Here is a 24,894-nt window from a genome sequence, read left to right on the forward strand (position 1 = left end):
AATGATCTCTGTGATTTCATATTTAGCAACCAGAGTGATGCTCTTAAAATACAAGTCAGATCATGTTACTTTTTGAGCTGGAATCCTCCACTCACTTCACATACTACTCAATGAAAAAGTCAGTCTTTACAATGGCCAAAAGACCCTTCATGATCCCATTCTTTCATCTCATCTTCTAATATTATCCCCCTAATTTACTTCATTAGCCATATTGGTCTCATTTTTTCCCTACAATACAGCAAGAACATTCTACCTTAAGGCAATTGGACTAGCATTTACATCTGAGGCATTTGTTTCTCAAATACTCTCATGGATAACTAGTCCTCCCTCTCAAGCCTTTGCTCAAATCACACCTTTTCAACCAGGCCTACTCTGATCTCCTTTTTAAAATGGTAAATTGCCTCAAACCCAACTCCATCTATGTGGTCCCTCTGACTGTTCTATTTTATCTATTAAATATAACTTATTACCTTCTAATATAAGATACAATGTGCTTAAGTGTATAATACAGGCATACAATGTGTAATGATTACATCAGGGTAAATGGGATGTCTATCACCTTAAGCACTTATCATCTCTTCATGTTACAGTCCAATTATACTCAATTATACTCTTTTAGTTATTTTAAAATGTACAATAATTATTGTTGACTGTAGTCACCCTTTTGTGCTGTTAAATACTAGATCTTATTCATTCTATCTAACTATATTTTTGTAGCCACTAATCTTCTCTATTCCACTGACCCCCTATATTAGTCTCTTCTCACGCTGTCAAGGCTTGGGGCTTGTACCCTCTGAGAACATGGCCTGAGCTGTACCTTGGCCCCTTTTAGGCATGGCTGGAGTGCCCAGGATGAAGGGCACTATGTCCCCAGGCTGCATATAGCAGGGGGGCCCTGGAGCCAGCCCAGGAAATCATTTTTCCCTCCTAGGTCTCCAGGCCTATGATGGAAGGGGCTGCTGCCAAGGTCTCTGACATGCCCTGAAGGCATTTTTTCCCATTGTCTTGGCATTAGCATTTGGCTTTTCATTACTTATGTAAATTTCTGCTGCTGGCTTCAATTTCTTCCCAGAAAAATGGATTTTTCTTTTCAACTGCATTGTCAGCCTACAAATTTTTCAAACTTTTATGCTGTGCTTCCTCTTGAATGCTTTGCCGCTTAGAAATTTCTTCCATCAGATACCCTACATCATCTCTCTCAAGTTCAAAGTTCCACAGATCTCTAGGGCAGGGGCAAAATCCTGACAGACTCTTTGCATAACAAGTGTGACCTTTACTCCAGTTCCCAAGAAGTCCCTCATCTCCATCTGAGACCACCTCAGCCTGGACTTCCTTGTCCATATTACTATCAGCATTTTGGTCAAAGCCATTCAAAAAGTCCCTAGGAATGTCCAAACTTTTCCACATCTTCCTGTCTTCTGAGCCTTCCAAGTCTCTAAGAAGTTTTAAACTTTCCCACATTTTGCTGTCTTCTTCTGAGCCCTACAAATTGTTTCAACCTCTGCTCATTAGCCAGTTCCAAAGTTGCTTCCACATTTTTGGGTATCTTTAGAGCAGCACCCCATTACCTAGTACCAATTTACTAGTATTAGTCCATTCTCATGCTGCTATAAAGAAATACCTGACACTGGATAATTTAATGAGGAAAGAGGTTTAATTGACCCACAGTTCCACAGGGCTGGGAGGCCTCAGGAAACTTACAATCATGGCAGATGGGGAAGCAAATACCTCCTTCTTCACATTGTGGCAGCAAGGAGAAGTGCCAAGCAAAAGGGGAAAAGCCCCTTGTAAAACTGTCAGATCTCATGAGAACTCACTCACTAACACAAGAAAAGCATGGAGGTAACTGACCCTATGAATCAGTTACCTCTCAGTGGGTCCCTCTCACCACATATGGGGATTATGGGAACTACAATTCAAGATGAGATTTTGGTGAGGACACAGACAAACCATATCACCCCCTAACTACCGTTCCCAGTGTCTGGTAACCATCTTTATACTCTCTATCTCCATCAGTTCAATCGTTTTAATTTTTAGATCCCACAAATCAGCGAGAACATGCACATTTTGTCTTTCTGTACCTGGCTTTTTTCACTTAACAAAATGTCCTCCATTTCCATCCATATTGTTGTAAATGACAGGATCTCATTCTTTTGAATGGCTGAATAGTATTCCTTTGTGTGTGTGTGTGTGTGTGTGTGTGTGTGTGTGTGTGTGTGTGTGTGTATCACCTTTTCTTTATCCATTTTTCTGTTGGTGGACATTTAAATTGCTTCCAAATCTTGGCTATTGTGAGTAGTGCTGCAATAAATATGCAATGACAGATGTCTCTTTGACTTTTGATTTCATGTCTTTTGCATAAATAGTAGTGAAATTGCTGGGTCACATGGTAGTTCTATTTTTAAGGAACCTCCACACTGTTCTTCATAGGGGTTTTATTAAGTTGCATTCCCACCATTGGTGTATGAGGGTTCCCCTTTCTTCGGATACTTGCCAGTATTTATTATTGCTAGTCTTTTGGATAAAAACCATTTTTAACTTGAGTGAAATAATATCTCATCATAGTTTTGATTTGTATTTCTCTGATGATCAGTGATGTTGAGCACCTTTTCATATACCTGTTTGCCATTTGTATGTTTTCTTTTCAAAAAGTCCATTCAGATCTTTTGCTCTTGTCACATTGTTACATTTTTTCCTATTGAGTTGTTTGAGGTCCTTATATATTCTAGTTATTAATTCCTTGTCAGATGAGTAGTTTATAAATATTTTCTCCCATTCTGTAGGTTGTCTCTTCACTTTGTTGATTGTACCCTTGCTGTGAAGAAACTTTTTAACTTGATGTAATCCTATTTGCCCATTTATGCTTTTATTGCCTGTACTTTGGAGATATTACTCAAGAAAATTTTTCCCCAGATCAATGTCCTGAAGAGCTTCCCCAGTGTTTTCTTGTAGTAGTTTTATAGTTTCAGGTCTTAGGTTTAAGTCTTTAATCCATTTTTTATTTTACTTTTGTAGATGGTGAGAGATAGGGATCAAGTTCATTCTTCTGCATGTGGATATCCAGTTTTTCCAGCTTCATTTATTGAAGAGCCTGCTCTTTCGCCATTGTTTGTACTTGGCACCTTTGTTGAAAATTCACTGTAGATGTGTGAATTATTTCTGAGTTTTTTATTCTTTTCCATTGGTCTGTGTTTTTATGCTAGTACCATGCTGTTTTGATTACTGTAGCTCTGTAGTATAATATGAAGTCAGGTAACGTAATTTCTCCGGTTTGTTTATTTTTGCTCAGGATGGCTTTGGCTGTTCTGAGTCTTTCATGGTCTTGTGTAAAATTTAGAATTGTGTTTTCTATTTCTGTGAAGAATGTCATTGGTATTTTGATAGAGACTACATGGAATCTATAGAATGCTTTGGGTAGAATGAACAATTTAACAATATTTATTCTTCTAGTCCATGAACATCAAATATCTTTCAATTTTTTTGTGCCCTTGTCAACTTCTTGCATCAATGTTTTGTACTTTTCATTGTAAAGATATTTCACTTCTTTGGTTAAGTTTACTCCTAGGTATCTCATTTTTAGCTATTGTAAATGGGATTACATTCTTGATTTCTTTTTCAGATTGTTCACTGTTTGGCATGTAGAAACACTATCAATTTTCATATGTTGATACTGTATCCTGCAACTTTACTGAATTTATCAGTTCTAATATTAATAGATTTACTGTGGAGTCTTTAAGTGTTTCCAAATATAAGATTATATCATCTGCAAACAAGGATAATTTGACTTCTTTCTTTCTAATTTGGATGCCCTTTATTTTCTTCTCTTGTCTGGTAGCTGTTGTGAGAATTTCAAATACTATGTTGAATAACAGTGGTGACAGTGGGCATCTTTGTAGCATTCCAGATCTTAGAGGAAAGGCTTTTCATTTTTCTCCATTCAGTGTGATACTAGCTATGGGTCTGTCATATATGGCTTTTATTTTATTGGGGTATGTTCCTTGTATACCCGGTTTTTTGAGAATTTTTATTACAAAGGGATATTGAATTTTATCAAATGCTTTTTCAGTGTCAGTTGAAATGATCATATGTTTTTCCTTCATTCTGTCAATACGATATAACACATTGATTGATTTGCATATGTTGAACTATCCTTGCATGTCAGTGATAAATCCCACTTGGTCATGATGAATGATATTTTAATGTGTTGCTGAATTCAGTTTGCTAGTATTTTTTTGAGGATTTTTGCATCAATGTTCATTAGGGTTTGTGGCCTATAGTGTTGTTTGTTTATTTGTTTTGGTGTGTCTTTTTCTACATTTTGGTATCAGGGTAATATTGGTCTTGTAAAATGAGTTTGGAAGTATTCCCTCCTTCTGTAATTTTTGGAACAGTTTGAGTAAGATTGGTATTAGTTCTTCTTTAAATGTTTGACCCAGCAGTGGGTCCTGAACTTCTCTTTACTGGGAGATGTTTTATTACTGCTTCTATCGTCTTACTTGTTATTGTTCTGTTCAGGTTTTAGATTTCTTCCCAGTTCAATTTTGGTAGGTTGTATGTATCTAGGAATTCATCCATCTCTTCTAGGTTTTCCAATTTATTGGCATATATTGCTCATAGTGGTCTCTAATAGTCCTTTGAATTTCTATAGTGTCAGTTGTAATGTCTCCTTTTTCATTACTTGAATTCTGATTTCGTTTACTTGAATTTTCTCTCTTTTTCTTTCTTAGTCTGGCTAAAGGTTTGTTAATGTTAACTTAAAAAGAATGACTTTTTGTGTCATTGATCTTTTGTATTGTTTTTATTTCAATTTCACATATTTCTGCTTTGATCTTTATTATTTCTTTTCTTCTCCCAATTTTGAGTTTGGTTAGCTCTTGCTTTTCGAGTTCTTCACAATGCATCATTAGGTTGTTTATTTGAAGTTTTTCTGCTATTTTGATGTATGTGTTTATTGCTATAAATTTTCCTCTTATTATTGCTTTGGCTGTATCTCATACATTTTGTTATGTTGTGTTTCCATTTTCATTTGTTTCAAGAATTTTTAAAATTTCCTTCTTAATTTTTTCATTAACCTACTGGCCACTCAGAGGTATATTGTTTAATTTCTATGTGTTTCTGTGGTTTCCAAAGTTCCTCTTGTTATTGATTTCCAGTTTTATTCTATTGTGGTCAGAGAAAGTACTTGATATTATTTCAATTTTTAAAAAAATTTTTAAGAGTTGTTTTGTGGACTAACATATTATCTATCCTTGAGAATGATTCATGTGCTAAGGAGAAGAATATGTATTCTGTAGCCATAATATGAAATGTTCTGTAAATATCTATTAGGTCCATTTGGTCTATAGTGCAGATTAAGTCTAGTGTATCTTTGTTGATTTTCTGTCTGGATGATTTGTCCATTGCTGAAAGTGGAGTGTTGATGATGAACCCTGCCAGGACTAGGTCCTTCCCTTTTGGCCCTTGGTGTGTCTAAAGATGTCAACCAGGAGCTAGGGCCTAGAATGGAGGCCTCAAGACTTTGCTGGGTGTTCTAGTGTGGCTGAGCTAGTATCCAGGTTGCAAAGCAAAGTCTTCTTTACTCTCCTCTCTCCTCTCTTTAAGCAGAGGGAAGGAGCTCCTCCTGGAGCTGCAAGCTGTTCTGCCTGGGGTTGGGAAGGGGTGATGCAAGAAAACTCTTAGCCATCTTGGCTGGTGTCTCAGTAGGACTGCATGCATCCTAAGTCCACTGGTTCTAAGCTCAGCACAGCACAAGGACTTGCCCAGGAATTGCAGTACTTGTGGCCTAGGCAGCCTTTTAAGTCTATTTAAAACTGCAGCACACTTTAGCCCTCAGTGGTGGGACTTGCCAGAAATCAGGTTCCCACTGCTGGGATGGGTGATTCCCCTCTGGCTAAGGTTGGTCTAAATGCATTCTTCTTGAGTGCTGGTTGTATTCTGCCCAATGTTGCTTTCTGTGACAGGACAGCACTGAGTTCCAATGCAAAGTACAACAATCACTGCACTCTCCCTCCTGCAAGCACACAGATTCTCAATCTGTGCCACATATCTGCTGCTGGAGAATAGGGGAGGGGTGGTGTCAGCAATTCAAGACTCTTGCCTACTCTCTTCAGTGTCTCCTTGCTTTGATGTTAAAATCAGATACCATGATCACTCACCTGATTTTTGGTTCTTATGAAGGTGCTTTCTTGTGTGAACAGTTATTCAATTTTGTGTTTCCATGGGAGGGATGATTGCTGAAGGCTTCTGTTTTGCCATCGTGTCTCATCTCTCTCCTTCCTAATTCTGTCATGAGACCCTATGTATGACTTAAGATTGCAAGCATCTTGCTCCTATGGTGTTTGTTCATACCTGACACTAAATTCCTTCAGGTGTCATTCCTCACCTCAGCCCCAATTCATACTGGCCTCCCTTCTAATCTTTCATGGCTCATTCCTACATTGACTATACAAGACAGCAGTATTTGTCACATTTAATATTATTGCTGTGGTCTGGGTATTCATGTCCCCTCAACATTTATATGTTGAAATATTAACCCCCAAGGTGATGGTAGGAGGTTGGCCTAACTGGGGGATGATTAGACTCTGTCCTAATGAACGAGATTAGTGCCCTCATAAAAGAGGTTCTAGAGAGCTGCCTTGTTCCTTCCATCATGTGAAGACACAGTGAGAAGGCACTATCTATGAACCAGAAGGCAGGCCTCACTAGACACCAAATCTGACAGCACCTTGATTTTGAACATCTCAGCCTTCAGACCTGTGAGAAATACATTTATGTTGTTTGTAAGCCACTCAGTTTATGGTATTTTGTTGCATCAGCCTGAGTAGACCATGGCAAATATCAGAACATTATAGCAGTCACCTCCTTCTTGAAGATGTTCATTCAGTTTTGTACTGGCATTTTTAATAACATCTAAATTTATCTCTCACTTCCAATCTTTTTTCACCTATTATTTTATTATTATTTTATTGTGTCCAGATTAAGCTTCAAAAGTACAGCTATGATCCTATCATACCTTGAGTAGCTCCCAAAGATGGCTGAATAAAGCCCAAATCCTTTGGCTTAGTATTCTAGGCTGCTGTCTATAACCTAGCCACAGTCTACTCTTCAGCCTCATTTCTCACTATGTCCTCAAGCATACCTTAAACTTTAGACGAAATGGAGTACCTGATGCTTATTAAACATAGCTAGTAAGTTTCCTACCTCTATGCTTTCCTTATAGTGTTAATTCCAAATGTAGTATTCTTCATCCTTTACCTAGCTCTTGAATTTCTTGTACCTCAGACTGAGCTTACATAACATCCCTTCTATGAAATTACCCTGAAGCATCCTTTAATGAAGAGAGGTTTTCTTCCTTTACATTACGACAGCACTCTATCTGAACTTCTCCTCCAGCTATAATTACTTCTGCCTTCTGATATATTTGTATACATACTGGTCTTTTTTTCCCTTCCCCCAGCCCCGCACCCCCCGCCCCCCAACCCCAACCCTCAGACTATAAGCTTTCTTTCACTAGTCTGAATTTTATTCATCTTGATGCACTTCACAGCTCTTAGCTTCATGTCTGGGACCTCAGAGACACTCAGTGATACTCAGTTAAAGTCTGTTTAATAGATGTTGAATAAGTTTCTAATTTTCTCTATTGGGCTTTGTGATTCTGTACCAAGTCCCTTCCTCTTACAATATTCTGCTCTTCTGTCACCTACTTCCTCTTCTTCTCTGGTCCTTTTTAGTTCTGACTTTACAATAGATCCTGTGCTTTAAGTTACTTAATAAAAAAAGAGTATAAGTGAATTAGGGAATGTCTCAAATCACTATTTCTTCATGTGTGCACTTACCAAATTGGTCCATGTATTTTTAATGCAGAATTACATGTTCTATTTATAGCACTTATCTTTTCATTGTGTGTTATACAGTTTTAAAGTGTTTTTATAGTTATTTTCTCATATAATTGTCAAGGTCTAACTGGAAATTCTTGAGGCATATTACAGACCAAAAGTACTAAGAACCAAACACCTTGGTTGATCCAGAATGGTTCTATTTTAAAATATCCTCGGGGCTGGGTGTGGTGGCTCACGCCTGTAATCCCAGCACTTTGGGAGGCTGAGGCGGGTGGATTACCTGAGGTCAGGATTTGAGACCAGCTTGACAAACATGGAGAAACCTCATCTCAACTAAAAATACAAAATTAGCCGGGTGTGGTGGCACATGCCTGTAATCCCAGCTACTTGGAGGCTGAGGCAGGAGAATGAGACAGGAGAATGGCTTGAACCCAGGAGGAGGAGTTTGCAGTGAGCTGAGATTGCACCATTGCACTCCAGCCTGGCCAACAGGAGAGAAACTATGTCTAAAAAAAAAAAAAAAATCCTCTACTGGTGTAAGACTATGTGTCTCAGTTTTGGCTTCTGATATTATGTTTGGTATGATAAGGAATCCCTATGCTTTGTTTCTTTCTTGTTCATTAGTACTTGGGGTCCTGAGTGAAGCAAGGAAAGGTATTGATATTTCAAAATAAAACCATAACTGGCTTTGCTGGTATATATTCATTTTGGTAACCTTGTCTTTCTATCTGAAGGAAAATAACTGTCTGAGAATTGACTAACCAACCAGCATTTATTGAGCATCTACTCTGTACCTAGCCATGTGCTAACTTAGAAAGACCTTGAGGGATAAAACTAAATCTTGTTTGTCCTTGTAATCATTCTCTCCCCTCCAATGGGCCAAGTTTAATCTACTCATGAAAACATGTATCGACCCTGTGCTATGAACCAGGCACAGAGTTTAGGCACTCGTATGAGAAGATAAATATGTCTGGTGTCTGTTTTCAAGGAACCTATAATAAAGAAGGAGAAACAGTCAATGAAGCAAAATGATTACAATGTAGCGTGGCAGGTTCTGCATCAAATATTTCTTAAGGATGTGATAGAAGCACTTAGAATGGCCAGCTCAAGTATCACTCCGTTTTAGAAGCTTTTTCTAGGTCTTAAAAAGGTTTAATAGAGACTCAATTTATGTTCGTTTAACAAAAGAATTATTATGAAAATGTAACCACAATAAAAGGCCAAAAGTAATAAAATGGCCAGTGAATGGTAGAGGTAGTGAGTGTAGGATTTTGCAGGAAGATCACTTGGGATGGGTGGTTTATGGGGAGAGCACTGAATTCCCCAAACCTAATCTAATTGATGGCCCCAAGTCTATGGAGAGTAAATTCTTGGTCTGATTGCCCTATCCAGAATTGTAGGTCAACTTCTGATAAAGAATGTTCTAATATATTCTTTAGAGTTAAAGCTGGGATAACTGCCTGGATTGATTTTTGAGTATGTGATACTTTGATCCTCTGAACAGAAATTATATTAATATTCTATGCAGCTATGAAGCTTCCCTTGCTACTCTTTGTGGGAATTTGGGAAAAAAAATCCTGAGTGAGTGTGGAAGAAAGTCTGTAAAATGATCTACTTATGCTTATTAAAAGGTAGTGAAATCTCTCTAACCAAAAGATGAGTTCTTCACGTTAAGAAAGAGTTGGATTCTATTCTGTGTCATCTGTCATAATCTGCTATCTGTGGTCCGGCAGTTGAATATTTATTACCAGCAGTGATGCGAGAAGTGAGAAGAGCCTAGTTTGATTTTCCAGATCTAAGACTGTGTTTTGAACCACCACTTAGACAAATGCTTTGACTTAAAAGCACTGAGCCAGCTTGATTTGGAACTGTCACCACCAAGAGAGAAAATGTCTGGAATACTGCAGTGTCATTTCTGGGCAGTCTGTCTTTTATGACTTGTCATGCACTACTACAGGGAGACAAGTGAATACTGTGTACATGAAATCATTAGTGCTGTCATAGCAGGCAGAAGAAAGACCACCAGGCAGAACACAAGACCACCCAACACAAAAAACATGAGCTCCCATTAGCAATATGGTTGAGACTATATGCCCTTGACATTTGCCTTTCAGAATGTTGAGCCACCAAGCATGCTGTTGGATAATTATTGCTTTGTGATGATATTCAGCAACTCTCACAATGTGGACCACCAGTTCTGGTTTGGGTTTCTTCTTTTTATTAGGACCATCTGAGAATGTCTGTGGTAGAGACTTTGGTGAATTTCATCTGTCCTGTGGCCAAAGGAATGAAAGGAAGAGCAACTTAGTTTGTTAATATGGAAGAATTCAGCAACAAAAAACCCATGACACATGTCTGGAAGAGGCTTCATTGAGGGATTTTTTTTATTTTTCAAACAAAGCATTCTAAAATGTTTTACTACTGCTTATTAAAGGGCACTCTATGCACATAGCCTTATACTAATTAGCCTTATACTAATTTCAGAGCTGTAGTGATATATTTTTAATCCAACAAAACTTTCTGGTTGGTATTTCTATTTCACAAAGACTGGGCTATCTCCTGGTTGAAAAACAAGCCAAAACAAAATAAAGCATTTTTTTTTTCTAAAATAAGTTAATGTGATTTTAAACAATCATAAAGTTTTTATTTTTAAAATATTTTTGTAAAGCAAAAATGAGTTCAATCTCTTTCCTTTACTTGCCTTTGCCTCAAACTTTTTTTTTCTTGCCTTTATTTCATTTTATTCGACTTCTACTTCTTATATTGAATGTCTTGGTCAAATTTTTAAACTTGAATTTACCAATACTGCTTCTCATCTGACTCATTTATTTCCTGATGACAAATTTTTTGCTCAAGTTTGTTTTTTTTTTTTTTAGATTTGCCATTGTTGTTGATACTTGCTTCTCTTGTACTCTTGTTCTTTCAGTAAACATTTTATTGAAGTTATTTACAGATTTTCTCAGGCATGTAAAATCTATTAACCAACTACATATCTGTTTCATCTTTATGATTTCAATGCCTTTTAAATTCAACTTTTTTTTGAGGAATTTCTATTCTCTCTGAAAATTTTGAATTCCAAAGAGAATGGATAATCAATCCTTAAATAAGTAACTCATTATCTTAGTGGTCTTAAAGAAACTTATTTAGATTGCAGATCTTTAAATTGACTTGACGTGTTATGTTGTCATTGCTTGTAAAATCTACCTTTAGTGGAAGCAAACAAAAATTACTTTAAAAACATATATAGAGAGGTTAGATTTTATACCTAGTGCAGAAATCTCTTGATTCAAAACATTTGACAAAAATACCGTAAGTTGAAATTGAGTTATCTTCTGCAGAAGCCAATTCTCCAGCAGTGTCGGTAGTAGAACTGGGGCTCTTTACTATTCTAGTCTGTTGCTCTGATAAGCAACATCAGTGTGTACAGGTGAGATTTTCATCCAGTTAACATTCATTCAGAGAATTATATCTTCTAAAGCTTTCTAACTCAACAAGAGCAGAGTACATAAGCATCCTACACAGTGCTCAACTACAAAATATTTGATGAATAAATGGCAGGAGCTAAATATAACTAGAAAAAGCTGTAGAACAAAAAAGAGACAAAATCGTAAAAGGACTAGATCTGGAAAAAAACATTCATGAAGATCGTGGATTTTAAAGTTTAGACTCCTGATTCATCTCTACTTATGCATAATCTGTTTTGGAACCCATTGTATATGCCACTATTTCCAGTAACTGATCCAAAATTGAGTTCCATCCTGGAATGTTGTGGTTTCCAAATACTAAATTGTTTACCAGATATAGAACAATACAGATTTTTCATCAACTTACCCAGGCCTCTTCTGACCACCATTTCCTTAGTATCCTGACAAGAAATTCCGAGTTTCTCCTACTGGTATATAAGCTCTCAGGCTTATGTGAATTTGTCTTCTTTCTCACTCAGGAGATTTCTCTGCTTTCCCATGCTCTGCATCATTCTTTCATCCCTAGGGGCTGATCTGTCCATTTCCTGTGGGGTACATGCTTGGCCCAAATGTGTGTAATTATGAAGTTTGCCTTGGGATCTGGGGTGGTGGGATGGGGATAGTTCTTGATGCCTGGTGCACACAGTTTGTGTCTCGGGAGAAGAATCATAGAAAACAATTAACTGAGCATTTGTCAAAAATACTGGCACGTGCACATGTCTTTTAGCTCCCCAAAGATTTCCCTTCTGCTTTGCTAACCTCAGGATACTGGCCAGCCAGATGGAAAGACTGCCAAGCACATCCAGCTCATGTAGCCAGAAGGCCACTCCATTTGAGTATCTGGAAATCATTCTTCGCTCACTTGGGAGGTTCTGGGGCCTCTTTATTTCCTCAGAAACAAGGCCCACCCCAGTGATTTCAAGAGCACATTGCAGCCTAGTCTCCACAAGCGAACAAGCTGTGAGAGCTGGTAATCTGCAGCTCCTCTCCTGCTCTGTTTAATGCAGTACATTCTTTTCCCAGCAACATAGGTTTACGGCCTCCCAAGACCCTTCTCATGAAAGGTACTAAAATGCAGTGTCAAGTTAAGTTAAGATGAGTGATTAGGGAAATCTGTAGCTACTGAGAATGAGGTTCCCGGATGCGTATCAGAAGCGACCACAGAAGGTGAGGGTTTGCCTCTTTTCCATCTGTTGTCAGGAATAATGAAGAGAAGCAGAAGGCATTGGTTTGCTTCTCAAATTCCCAGCTCTGCTTCTTACTGTTGCCAATAATGATGCACTGGGTAGGGGATGAAGCTTCCCTCCCATATCTCTTTCCTGGCTTTGGTGATGGACTGGCCACATCTAGAAGGGAAAGAGACGTGAAATTCCCTGAATGCAGATCAGTGGCCAAGGTCCTACCAAGGTCAGTCGTTGAGTAGGACAGCTCCTTTACCTGCAGGACCTTACCAGAATGTCTGCAAGGCAATGACACCAATGTGAAAATAAACCCCATCTTTCACTCTGCACTTCTCTTCTTCTTATCTCAGATTAAAATGCACCCCCCTTTTTAAAAAAATCAAGCAAATACAATAAAGATGAAAAAAAGTGACTGACAGAAAGATAGAAATTTAGAGGAAATAAATTTATACTTGACTGCTCCTCCTCCCCACCCCTTCCATTCCTTAAATTGGAAACAATACTTCAGTAATGGTCTTTCTAATACATAAATGTAACCATATCACTTTCTTGCTTTAAAGTCTGCAACTGCTATTTAGAGTCAAGTTAATGGTCTTTAGTATAATACTCCCCCACAACCACCCCAAACTCAAGCCAGGCTGAATTGTTGCAGCTCCTTAAATCATCAGGTCCTTTAGAGTTTCCACAGTTGGACACAAGCCACTCCCCATACTTGAGATGCCTTTATTTCCCTGGTCTTGCAAAACTGCTGATTTAAAATGCCATTCAGATGTCCCTCTCACTTGCAAATCTTCTCCAGCTCTACCAAGAATAGCACTTGCTGTCTTTGCACCATGGAATTGTGTGTGTATCTTTTATAACATGATATTATTTTGGTTTTGTTGCTGTTGTTCACTTGCATGTGTATCCTAGTGGACTGATTTCTTTGGGGGCAGGGATTTTGTGTTATTGTCCCATTAACCCCAAGGTTTCTGAATGACTGCAGTGTAGTAGATTCATTACACTGTTGCAGAATGAATGGACAAAACTGGAAAATATAACTAAAGTTTGTATATATTTCCCCATTTTCTAAATTCCCACACCTTAAGAAAGATGCTTTTTCCTCCTTTTTCACATTTTGTTGAAGTAGTACAGTCTTTCATCTCTTCCCTTTATTCCTATCTTTCTTTCTTGATTTTATCTTTTTTTGGAAAAGAAGGTATTTGGCACGGCATCCTTCTCTCTGCTCTCATCATCATGGCTGCATTCTCTTATCAGAGACCCAGAGACCTCAGCTCTTGTCAAGCAGCCCTGTCTCATGGCTGCAGCGCCCACTGGGATCTGTGCTCCCTCTCATTCATTGCCCTCGGGGTGCAAGAGTAAAGACCACTTCCCACTATGAACAGTCCCTTAGTTATTCTCCCTCCCTCCAAATGTGTAAATAGTCCCTTCATTAAATGCTCTTTACCCTTTGAGTGAGCCATCTCTTTCCTGCCTCAACCCTGACTGATACTGTGGTCAACAAATAATAATTGAGTTACTATTTATTAATTAATCTCTTAATTTATAAACAAGAATACGGATTTCTTCCACTTAGTTACATCATATCCACAATGATATCTGTAGGAATCAGGAGCCAAAGTCTTGAAAATGTTTAGGGACCCCAGAGAAATATTCTCCATTGAAGTTGAAATTTGTATTTTCAGTCTTTCCTGTTATATATCTCTGTCCCACTCATGCAACAAGCGTTTATTAATCACTGCCTTCTCTTCATTCTTATCTTTGATTTTTTTAATCTTATCTTTCCCCTTTTCTATGTGAGAATATTCTTAGATCATAAGTCAGAGAACTTCGACTACTGGCTATGTAATTAGGCAAGTCTCTGCACCTTGGTTTCCTTATCTGTGAAATGGGGAGGATGATTCCTCTCTTACAGAACCCACAGAGCTGCTGAGTAAATCAAATAAAACAATTGTATGTATAATCTGTAATCGCATTTACTACTTTTACTGTTTTTGCTGTTTTCATGTTTGTAATTGTTGATGTCTTTCCTCCATAGTGCTTCTTTTTTTTCAAATAAAAGTTTTTTCTTTCTGCTGTTTTAGGTTTTCTTCCTTTTCCATGATATTCCTTTCATGCTCCTTTTCCACAAGTGCCACCCTCTTGACTAGTCTTTTGAAAATACCCTGCAAGACCCATTAGTCTATACCTCAGCTCCTTTGAGACTGTCCTGTTCGTTTTTCTCTCTTGCCTTAGTGGCTTTCTTAAAAGCTTGTTTAAAAAAATATTCCCTCTGTGGTAAAAGGATAAAAATTCTAGAAAAATATAAACTTGTACCTAGACTGAAACAGATGTATAATTCTCCTTTGTTGAAATGGTTTGGCTTTGTGTCCTCATCCAAATCTCATCTTGAATTATAATCCCATAATCCCCATGTGTCAAGGACGAGACCTGGTGGGAGGTGATTGGGTCATGGGGGCAGTTTCCCCCATGCTGTTCTTGTGATAGTGAGTTCTCGCAAGATCTGGTAGTTCTATAAGTGTTTAACATTTCCTCCTACATATGCTTTTTCTCTCTCCTGCCGCCTTGTAGAGAAGGTTATCTGCTTCTCTTTCCGCCATGATTGTAAGTTTCATGAGGCCTCCCAGCCAGGTGGAACTGTCAATCAATTAAAATTCCTCTGTTGATAAATTATCCAGCCTTGGGTAGTATCTTGATAGCAGTGTGAGAATGGACTAATACATTTGTTTTGTGATTTTTGAGAATAAAGTTAAGGTGAATATCAGAAAGGTTTTTAGGGTTCAGTTGATCACAGCCTGAATAGTGTCTTCATATGCTACTGTTGTAATTAGTAGTCTAATAACACCACCAAGGTATTGTCCCATTCATCTTTCTATGTATTCTCATTTCTTATTCTTAATATTATTTGCTCAGTGTTTATTGAGCAGCTATTTTGTGCCAGACTTTTGTTCAGTGCTGCATTTTTAAGAGAGGCATTGTCTTCACTCCCAGCAAGTGTACAGTTCAGTGGGGATAAAAATGAGCATGCTGGTAATTACAAGACATGTTAGGAGAAAACACAAATGAGTTTTGTTCCCTGATATATCCACAACATCAAGAACAGTTTCTTGGACATAGCAGGTCCCTAATAAATACTGTTGAATTTATGAATGGATCTTGAGATTCCAAATGTTGAATAGGAATTCATCAGTTAAAAATGAGTGGGATGAGGCATTGGAACAGGCAGAAGAAATGGCTCAGAGGCAAAAGAAAGCATGATAGTTATGGGAAAGTGCAGGTTTCTGTTTAGCAAGAGCTTTATGTGGGAATGAGATTTGGTGAGAATTGAGCTCAATAAATCAACATATCCCTTGATAATGACTACGACCTACTGTGTGTCTCCCACATATCAAGTACTTTATATAAATTATCTTAAACCTTAACGCTGTGAAAAAAAGTATTATTCAGTCTCCTTTGCTCATTCAACTCAATTTCACCTAGATACAAGTGATGGCAGTGTTCAAGAATAGCCATATACTTGATCCTGGCCATACATTTCTTTGATGACTGATAAGATGGTCAAACCTTGAAAGCTGAGTTCAACTGCCTCCAGGAAAAAGAATGCAGATTTTAGAAATTTTTTTCAGCTGTTATCACACTCTTATTATGTGGGAATAAATTTAAGAAGACCCTAGGTAGTAAATAATCTGGAGCCTTCAACTGTGGTGCAATGAGTTTTATTAAACAGTTGGATGCCAAATTTTAGTACAATGTGCAATAAGTAAACCAGAGGCAGTAGAACTGGAGCATAACTCTATGCAGAACAAAGAACTCTGAGAAAACACTATGTTCTCTGGCTAACCCATCAAAAGGTGTGAGTTTGAAGGGGACTAGAGCAGAACTGCAGAGATTATGACTATTTTAAATTCTAATAACTTTCAAATTAATGGTTGGAAATTTATACTGAAGGCTGTTGCTAAGTGGTCCTGAGAATCCTAGGCATTTTGTGCAGAGAAGATCTTATAGATATTTTACTGTAACTTCCTTGTTTTGTAGAGGTGGAAACTGACGTCCAACAAGTTCAAGGTCTCACAGCTGGCACTGAAGTTAGTGCTCTCTCCACTGCACCACATTGTCTCTGCAGAAGTTTTCAGTGTTGCTCTACTATGAGATGATCTCTTTAGTTAAATCATAGGATGCACAGAATTTGCACCACTCTTTCTTAATGTCTACTTTCCAGTCACTTAGTTGTTTGTTTTTTTAAGTTACTCTAAGCTCCTTAAGGATGTGGAAAAACTCCATGAAGGAAGAAGTGAATTCAATACTAAAAGAACAACTTTTTTCAATCTTTATTGCCTTTCTGTTATTTTTATTAAAGAATCCAAAATTAAATGATTTGTCCATATATACGCTTTATTTATTTTGCACTATGTGGCAAGTATTCATAAAATATTAGTTTAAGAAACCAAATATGAGATAAATTGAGTTACTGGCTTACCTTCAGGTCACATAGGAATCACAACCAGGATCCAATTCTTAAGAATCTTAGTTGACACCAAAGGTGTCTCTCCTTGGAGGGGACTTGGTTCACTGAAAAGGGAGATCATGAAGGCCTCAAAGAATGCTTGGAGAATCTCCCAAGAAGCATTGCAATGGTACTTTTCTTATAAAGTGTGAGCCTTTATAAGAGAACTTCATGAAACAACTGTTGTGGTGCTTTATTTGGGGCTCTTTACTATCATCATTGACAGTGAAGCTTTAGTAGGAAAACAAACAAACCAAAAACACTGGGCTGATGAAAACAAATATGGAAGCATCTGGTACAGTATCTAGCAGAGAGAAGATACTTATTACATCTTTATTGATGGAAAGAAGGAAGGAAAAAGGGATAGGAGAGAGAGAAAAGATGGGAAGGGCTTTTAAAAACAGATGCTAAATACTAGAGTCTGGGAAGGGTGGGTAGGTGAAGCAGGGATGAAGAGAGGTAGGTTAACAGGTACAAACATACAGTTAGATAAAAGGTACAACTTCTATTGTTCAACAGCAAAGTAGAGTGACTATAGTTACAACAATGTATTATGTATTTCAAAATAGCTAGAAGAGAGTAGCTTGAATTGTTCCCAACACATAGAAAAAATAAATAATCAAAGTGATAAATACCTCAAATATCCCAACTTGATCATTACACAACCTATGCATGTAACAAAACATTTACTTCCTTAAAATGTAAAATATTATGTATCAGTAAAAAGTAAAAATACAAAATTTAAAGCAGCTTTTAACACATGAAATAACCAGCTGGCATCATAATGACAGGATCAGATTCACAGAAAACAATATTAACCTTAAATGTAAATGGGCTAAATGCCTCAATTAAAAGACACAGACTGGCAATTGGATAAGGCATCAAGACCCATCAGAATGCTGTATTCAGGAGACCCATCTCACATGCAGAGACACACATAAGCTCAAAATAAAGGGATGGAGAAATATTTACCAAGAAAATGTAAAGCAAAAAGAGCAGGGGTTGCAATTCTAGTCTCTGATAAAACAGACTTTAAACCAACAAAGATCAAAAGAGACAAAGAAGGACATAACATAATGGTAAAGGGATCTATGCAACAAGAAGATCTAACAATCCTAAATATATATGCACCCAATACAGGAGCACCCAGATTCATAAAGCAAGTTCTTAGAGACGTACAAAGGGACTTAGACACAATAATAGTGGGAGACTTTAACACCCCACTGTCAGTATTGGACAGATCAATGAGACAGAAAATTAACAAGGATATTCAGGACTTGAACTCAACTCTGGACCAAACGGACCTAATAGACATCTACAGAACTGTCCACCACAAATAAACAGAATATATATTCTTCTCAGCACCACATCACACGTATTCTAAAATTGACCACATAATTGGAAGTAAAACACTCCTCAGTAAATGCAAAAGAAAGGAAATCATAACAAACAGTCTCTCAGACCACAGTGCAATCAAATTAGAACTCAGGATTAACAAACACACTCAAAACCACACAACTACATGGAAACTGGACAACTTGCTCCTGAATGACTACTGGGTAAATAACGAAATTAAGGCAGAAATAAATAAATTATTTGAAACCAATGGGAACAAAGACACAACATACCAGAATAAGCAGTGTTTATAGGGAAATTTATAGCACTAAATGCCCACATCAGAAAGCTGGAAAGATCTAAAATCCATACCCTAACATCACAATTAAAAGAACTAGAGAAGCAAGAGCAAACAAATTCAAAAGCTAGAAGAAGTCAAGAAATAACTAAGATCGGAGCAGAATTGAAGGAGATAGAGACACAAAAAACCCTGCAAGAAATCAATGAATCTAGAAGCTGGTGTTTTGAAAAGATTAACAAAATAGACAGACTGCTATCCAGACTAATAAAGAAGAAAAGAGAAAAATCAAATGGACACAATAAAAAATGATAAAGGGGATATCACCACTGATCCCACAGAAATACAAAATACCATCAGAGAATACTATAAACACCTCTATGCAAATAAACTAGAAAATCTGGAAGAAATGGATACATTCCTGGAAGCATACACCCTCCAAAGACTAAACCAGGAAGAAGTCAAATGCCTGAATAGACAAATAACAAGTTCTGAAATTGAGGCAGTAATTAATAGCTTACCAAACAAGAAAAGCCCAGGAACAGACAGATTCACAGCCGAATTCTACTAGAGGTACAAAGAGGAGTTGGTACCATTCCTTCTGAAACTATTCCAAACAATAGAAAAAGAGAGAATCCTCCCTAACTCATTTTATGAGGCCAGCACCATCCTGATATCACAACCTGGCAGAGACACAACAAAAAAAGAAAATTTCAGGCCAATATTCCTGATGAACATCGATGCAAACATCTTCAATAAAATAATGGCAAACTGAATTCAGCAGCACATCAAAAAGCTTATCCACCACAATCAAGTCAGCTTTACACCTGGGATGCAAGACCAGTTCAACATATGCAAATTAATAAATGTAATCCATCACATAAACAGAACCAGTGACAAAAACCACATGATTATCTCAATAGATGCAAAAAAGGCCTTCAATAAAATTCAACACGCCTTCATGCTAAAATCTCTCAATAAACTAGGTATTGATGGAACATATCTCAAAATAATAAGAGATATTTATGACAAACCCACAGCCAATATCATACTGAATGGGCAACAGCTGGAAGCATTCCTTTTGAAAACCAGCCCAAGACAAGGATGCTCTCTCACCACTCCTATCCAATAAAGTATTGGAAATTCTGGCCAGGGCAATCAGGCAATGGAAAGAAATAAAGTGTATTCAGATAGGAAGAGAGGAAGTCAAATTGTCTCTGTTTGCAGATGACATGATTATATATTTAGAAAACCCCATCGTCTCAGCTTAAACTCTCCTTAAACTGATAAGCGACTTTAGCAAAGTCTCAAGATACAAAATCAATGTGCAAAAATCACAAGCATGCCTATACACCAATAACAGAGAGCCAGATCATGAGTGTACTCCCATTCACAATTACTACAAAGAGAATAAAGTACCTAGGAATACAGTTTACAAGGGATGTGAAGGATCTCTTCAAGGAGAATTATAAACCACTGGTCAAGGAAATCAGAGAGGACACAAACAAGTGGGAAAACATTCCATGCTCATGGATAGGAAGAATCAATATTGTGAAAATGGCCATACTTTCCAAAGTAATTTATAGATTCAAAGATATTCCCATCAAGCTACCATTGACTTTTTTCACAGAAGTAGAAAAAAAAAAAAAACTACTTTAAATTTCATATGGAACCAAAAAATGGCCTTTATAGCCAAGACAATCCTTAGCAAGAAGAACAAAACTGGAGGCATCATGCTACCGGACTTCAAATGATACTACAAGCTACTGTAACCAAAACAGCATGGTACTGGTACCAAGACAGATATATAGACCGATGGAACAGAATAGTGACCTCAGAAATAATGCCAAATATCTACAACCATCTGCTCTTTGACAAATCAGACAAAAACAAGCAATGGAGATAGGATTCCCTATTTAATAAATGGTGTTGGGAAAACTGTCTAGACATACGCAAAATACTGAAACTGGACCCATTCCTTACACCTTATATAAAAATTAACTCACGATGGGTTAATGACTTAAATGTAAGACCTGAAACCATAAAAACTCTAGAAGAAAACCTAGGCAACACCATTCAGGACATAGGCATGGGCAAAGACTTCATGACTAAAACACCAAAAGCAATGGCAACAAAAGCCAAAATTGACAAATGAGATCTCATTAAACTAAAGAATTCTGCACAGCAAAAGAAACTATCATCAGATTGAACAGGCAACCTACAGAATGGAAGAACATTTTTGCAATCTATCTGTTTGACAAAGGGCTAATATCCAGAATCTACAAGGAACTTTAACAAATTTACAAGAAAAAAGCAAACAACCCCATCAAAAATTGGGCAATAGACATGAACAGACACTTCTCAAAAGAACAAATTTATGTGGCCAACAAACTATGAAAAAAAGCTGATCATCACTGGTCATTAGAGAAATGCAAATCCAAACCACAATGAGATACCATCCCATGCCAGTTAGAATGGCGATCATTAAAGTCAGGAAACAACAGATGCTGGAGAAGATATGAAGAAATTGGAACACTTTTACACTGTTGGTGGGAGTATAAATTATTTCAACCATTGTGGAAGACAGTTTGGTGACTCCTCAAAGATCTACAACCAGAAATACCATTTGACCCAGCAATCCTGTTACTGGGTATATACCCAAAGTATTATAAATCATTCTACTATAAGGACACATGCACACATATGTTTATTGCCACACTGTTCACAATAGCAAAGAGTTGGAGCCAACCCAAATGCCCATCAATGATAGACTGGATAAAGAAAATGTGGCACATATATGCCATGGAATACTATGCAGCCATAAAAAGGATGAGATCATGTCCTTTGAAGGGACATGGATGAAGCTGGAAACCATCATTCTCAGCAAACTAACACAGGAACAGAAAACCAAACACCACATATTCTCACTCATAAGTGGGAGTTGAACAATGAGAAAACATGGACACAGGGAGGAGAACATCACACACCAGGGCCTGTCAGGAGGTGTGGGGCTGGGGGAGGGATAGCATTAGGAGAAATACCTAATGTAGATGATGAGTTGATGGGTGCAGCAAACCACCATGTCATGTGTATACCTATGTAACAAACCTGCGCGTTCTGCACAAGTATCCTAGAACTTAAAGTATAAAACACACACACACACACACACACACACACACACAGAGAAAAAAATGGACCTAAATTCAAGTTGCTTAGTGTTCCAAATATAATGTAAATGGAATATTTGGGCCTCTGCAAATCATTCTATTTGTAGAATTTGTGACTTACACTTGGAGTAACATTTTGAATTTAATTTCGAGGAGTATTTGAAAAAGCTATTTATACTGGACTTTCTTCTCATACATTTGTGTAATTGAAATAACTTGGCCTTTTGGCCAAAATGTGTAAGATCTGTTTTACACATAGTTGCACAGATCCAAATGTCAGCTCTACCATTAAAAAAGTACATGGAACTAGGAAAACAGAATCTTCTTAAAAGAGAATTCTCAGTTGCCAAATCACATTTGTTATGAAAATTATTATGAGCTTCATTATAATATGCTCTATAAAAGGTACTCTGTACTTTTAAAACTCTGAGGAATTAGTGTTTTGTTAAGAAATTTTGTTAAATTACCGAGATGTTTTAGTTTTTAATACTTATATGCTGGACACAATAATGATAGAAAAATCTTTCTGTGTTCTATGGGGAAGAGCTCGACATAAAGCAGGATATTTTCTCAGGGTCAGTTTCTGCAGCATCCCTCTAATTCAAAATCCATAGCACTACCAGTTTCTTCCTCAGAAGGCCCCATTTCTTTTTTCTTTTCTTTTCTTTTTTTTTTTTTTGAGACAGAGTCTCTCTCTGTCACCCAGGCTACATAAAAATGTAAACTTCTTTGGCCAAGTCCATTTAAGGCTCACCAAGGACTACCCTTTCTACCTTTGTGGACTTCTCTCAATGAAAAACCCCTTGTGTAAGCCCAGGATTTGGATACCACCCTCCTATCCTGAAAATAACGATAGCAGTTGACATTTATTGAGTACTTACCATGTGCCAAGCAGTGTTCTCGGTACTTCTCACATGTTAATCGCCAGGACAGCCTGTGACGTGGGTATTACCATTACTTTCATTTTACTGATAGGGAGCTTAGGCAGAGAGGTTAGAATTTCCTTACGTTGTACAGAGTGGTAACTTGTACAGAATGGTAACTTAAAGGGCCAGGATTAAAACCCAGGCAGTCTGTCTCCAGAGCCCTCACTGTTAATTTCTTTATAAACATCCTGCCCCTTTCAGCCTTGCCCTAAGTCTCCCAAATAAATGAAGTCTCATGTGGGCACCTTCTTTCCCAGTTAATGAAAATATTCATGTCCTCTCTTTAAAAGACCACATGTGTTGCAGTTACTAGCAGTGAGTGAGTCTTTGGCCATCCTCAAAGAGAGCCACAGTGTCTGCTTGATAAAAGCCACAATTTTCCTGACCTGCTCTGGGGCTGGCCCCCTCAAAGAAAATGCAGGCAGACACTTGGCAACTGGGCTCTCCCAGACTCTCAAGCACATAGCTGTGTTAGTGTTGGCAGTGGGGGACGGTTTGCTTCCTCCCTGTTTCATGAACTGTCACATCAGCCTCTTTGATCCTCCCAGGGTCTCAAGTGTGCCAAGATCATTACTCCACGTTATTGCTCTGTTTCAGATAATTGCCAGAGAAAACGCTAAGGTTGGTAATGACCAAGGTAAGGAAATATTGCTCCCTGCACGGTATACCATTTATATATTGCATACTCAGAAAGGCTCCAGAGTGGAGGCATTGCTTATTTTTATTGTCCCAAAGCCATGAGGGGGAAAAAGGGGAATGAACAGAAATTGATACATCTGGAACAAGAGCCAGGCATGATTTACTCACATTTTTACCTGACCTGAAATTGCTTATTTAGAAAAAAGAAACATTACAAAGTCTCAGGAAAATGTCATGAATCACAGCCAACATGATTTCACATTGGGGCTTCATAAACTGTGTGTGTGTGTATGTTTTTTTTTTTTTTTTTTTTTAAAGCAAAGAAACTGTCCAGGAAAATCAAATGAGCCAAAGGTAGGCCTGCCACCATGACCATCACCATAGCAACCGTGTAAGAGCATGATAGCACAGCACGGGAGCCCCATGGCTCAGGACTGCAAACGGATGGAAACCTGCTGGTTCACTAGAGGCCATTCTTACTATGAAAAGAGGATGGGCACTGACTTGGGAAAGTAACAAGAGACAGCAGACTTTCACTATTACACTATTGCCTCAAAAATGAACTAATCATACACTACATCACTGAAACCCACAACTACAGGAAGTCAGAAGAGAGAGGGAGGAAAAAGCTGATTAAAGACTTGCATTCTACTTTAATAGTTCCCTTACTTCATGTGCTCTTAGCACTTTGTAAGCAATATGAACAGTTTTGAAGCAATTAGATAATAAATGCTATTATTATAGCTACCAGCTGGAAGAGACTTTAGAGACCATCATTTTTTTTTTTAAATTAACTGAATTTCAGGATTTATTTGGTTTTCATCTGTTTTTTCATTAATGTCCTCTTTCTAGTCCAGGATTTGACCCAAGGTAGCACAGTGCATTTAGTTGTCATCTCTCCCCAGTCTCTTCTGGTCTGTGACAGTTTCTCAGTCTTTCCTTTTTTTTTTTTTTAAAACGACCTTGGTAGTCCTGAGGAGTGCTGGCCAGATATCCTGTAGAATGTTCTCCAATCTGAGTTTGTCTGATGTCTTTCTCGTAATTAGACTGGGATTATGGGTTTCTGGGAAGAAGACCACAGAGGTGAAATGCCCTCCTCATCATATTCTATTGAGGGTATATGATAATCACATGACATTTCTAGGGATATTAACCCTCATCACTTGGTTAATGTCATGTTGGCCAGCTTTCTCCTGTAAAGGAGAAAAGTGTAAAGTTACTATTTTTCCCTTTCCCTATTCTGTTGCTTGGGGTTGAGTCGTCAAGCCTAGTCTACTCTCAGGGTATGTGTAGAGGGGTGTCAAGTTTCACCTTTTTTTAGTTGGGGGTGTAGTTACATATATTATTTGAAATTCTTCTGTAAGAAAGATTTAACTTTTCTCTTCATTTTTTTTTTATTCAGTCATTTATTGATATTGGTGTGCACTCATATAGAGTCACAGATTGATCTTCCCTAATCTGAAAATCCAAAATCTGAAATGCTCCAAAGTCCCAAACTTTTGGAGCACTGACATGATGCCCCAAGGAAAGAAGGCTACACCT

At 37.7% G+C, this 24,894-nt stretch overlaps 1 protein-coding gene and 1 long non-coding RNA gene across 2 annotated transcripts in view; one reads left to right on the top strand and one right to left on the bottom strand.

The window, feature by feature from the left end:
- GORAB (golgin, RAB6 interacting) overlaps positions 1-24,894 on the top strand; it is a 440,445-nt gene that overhangs the window by 79,262 nt on the left and 336,289 nt on the right. The gene's annotated exons all lie outside the window — the stretch shown is intronic.
- Positions 8,671-22,944, bottom strand: LOC135966200 (uncharacterized). Its single transcript, XR_010579357.1, has 4 exons — positions 22,669-22,944; positions 16,961-17,052; positions 11,670-12,648; positions 8,671-10,111 (listed from the first exon to the last, which is right to left on the bottom strand). It is a non-coding gene; the product is annotated as an uncharacterized lncRNA (long non-coding RNA).

Source organism: Macaca fascicularis, chromosome 1 (genome assembly GCF_037993035.2).
Source record: "Macaca fascicularis isolate 582-1 chromosome 1, T2T-MFA8v1.1".
Lineage (NCBI taxonomy): Eukaryota > Metazoa > Chordata > Mammalia > Primates > Cercopithecidae > Macaca > Macaca fascicularis.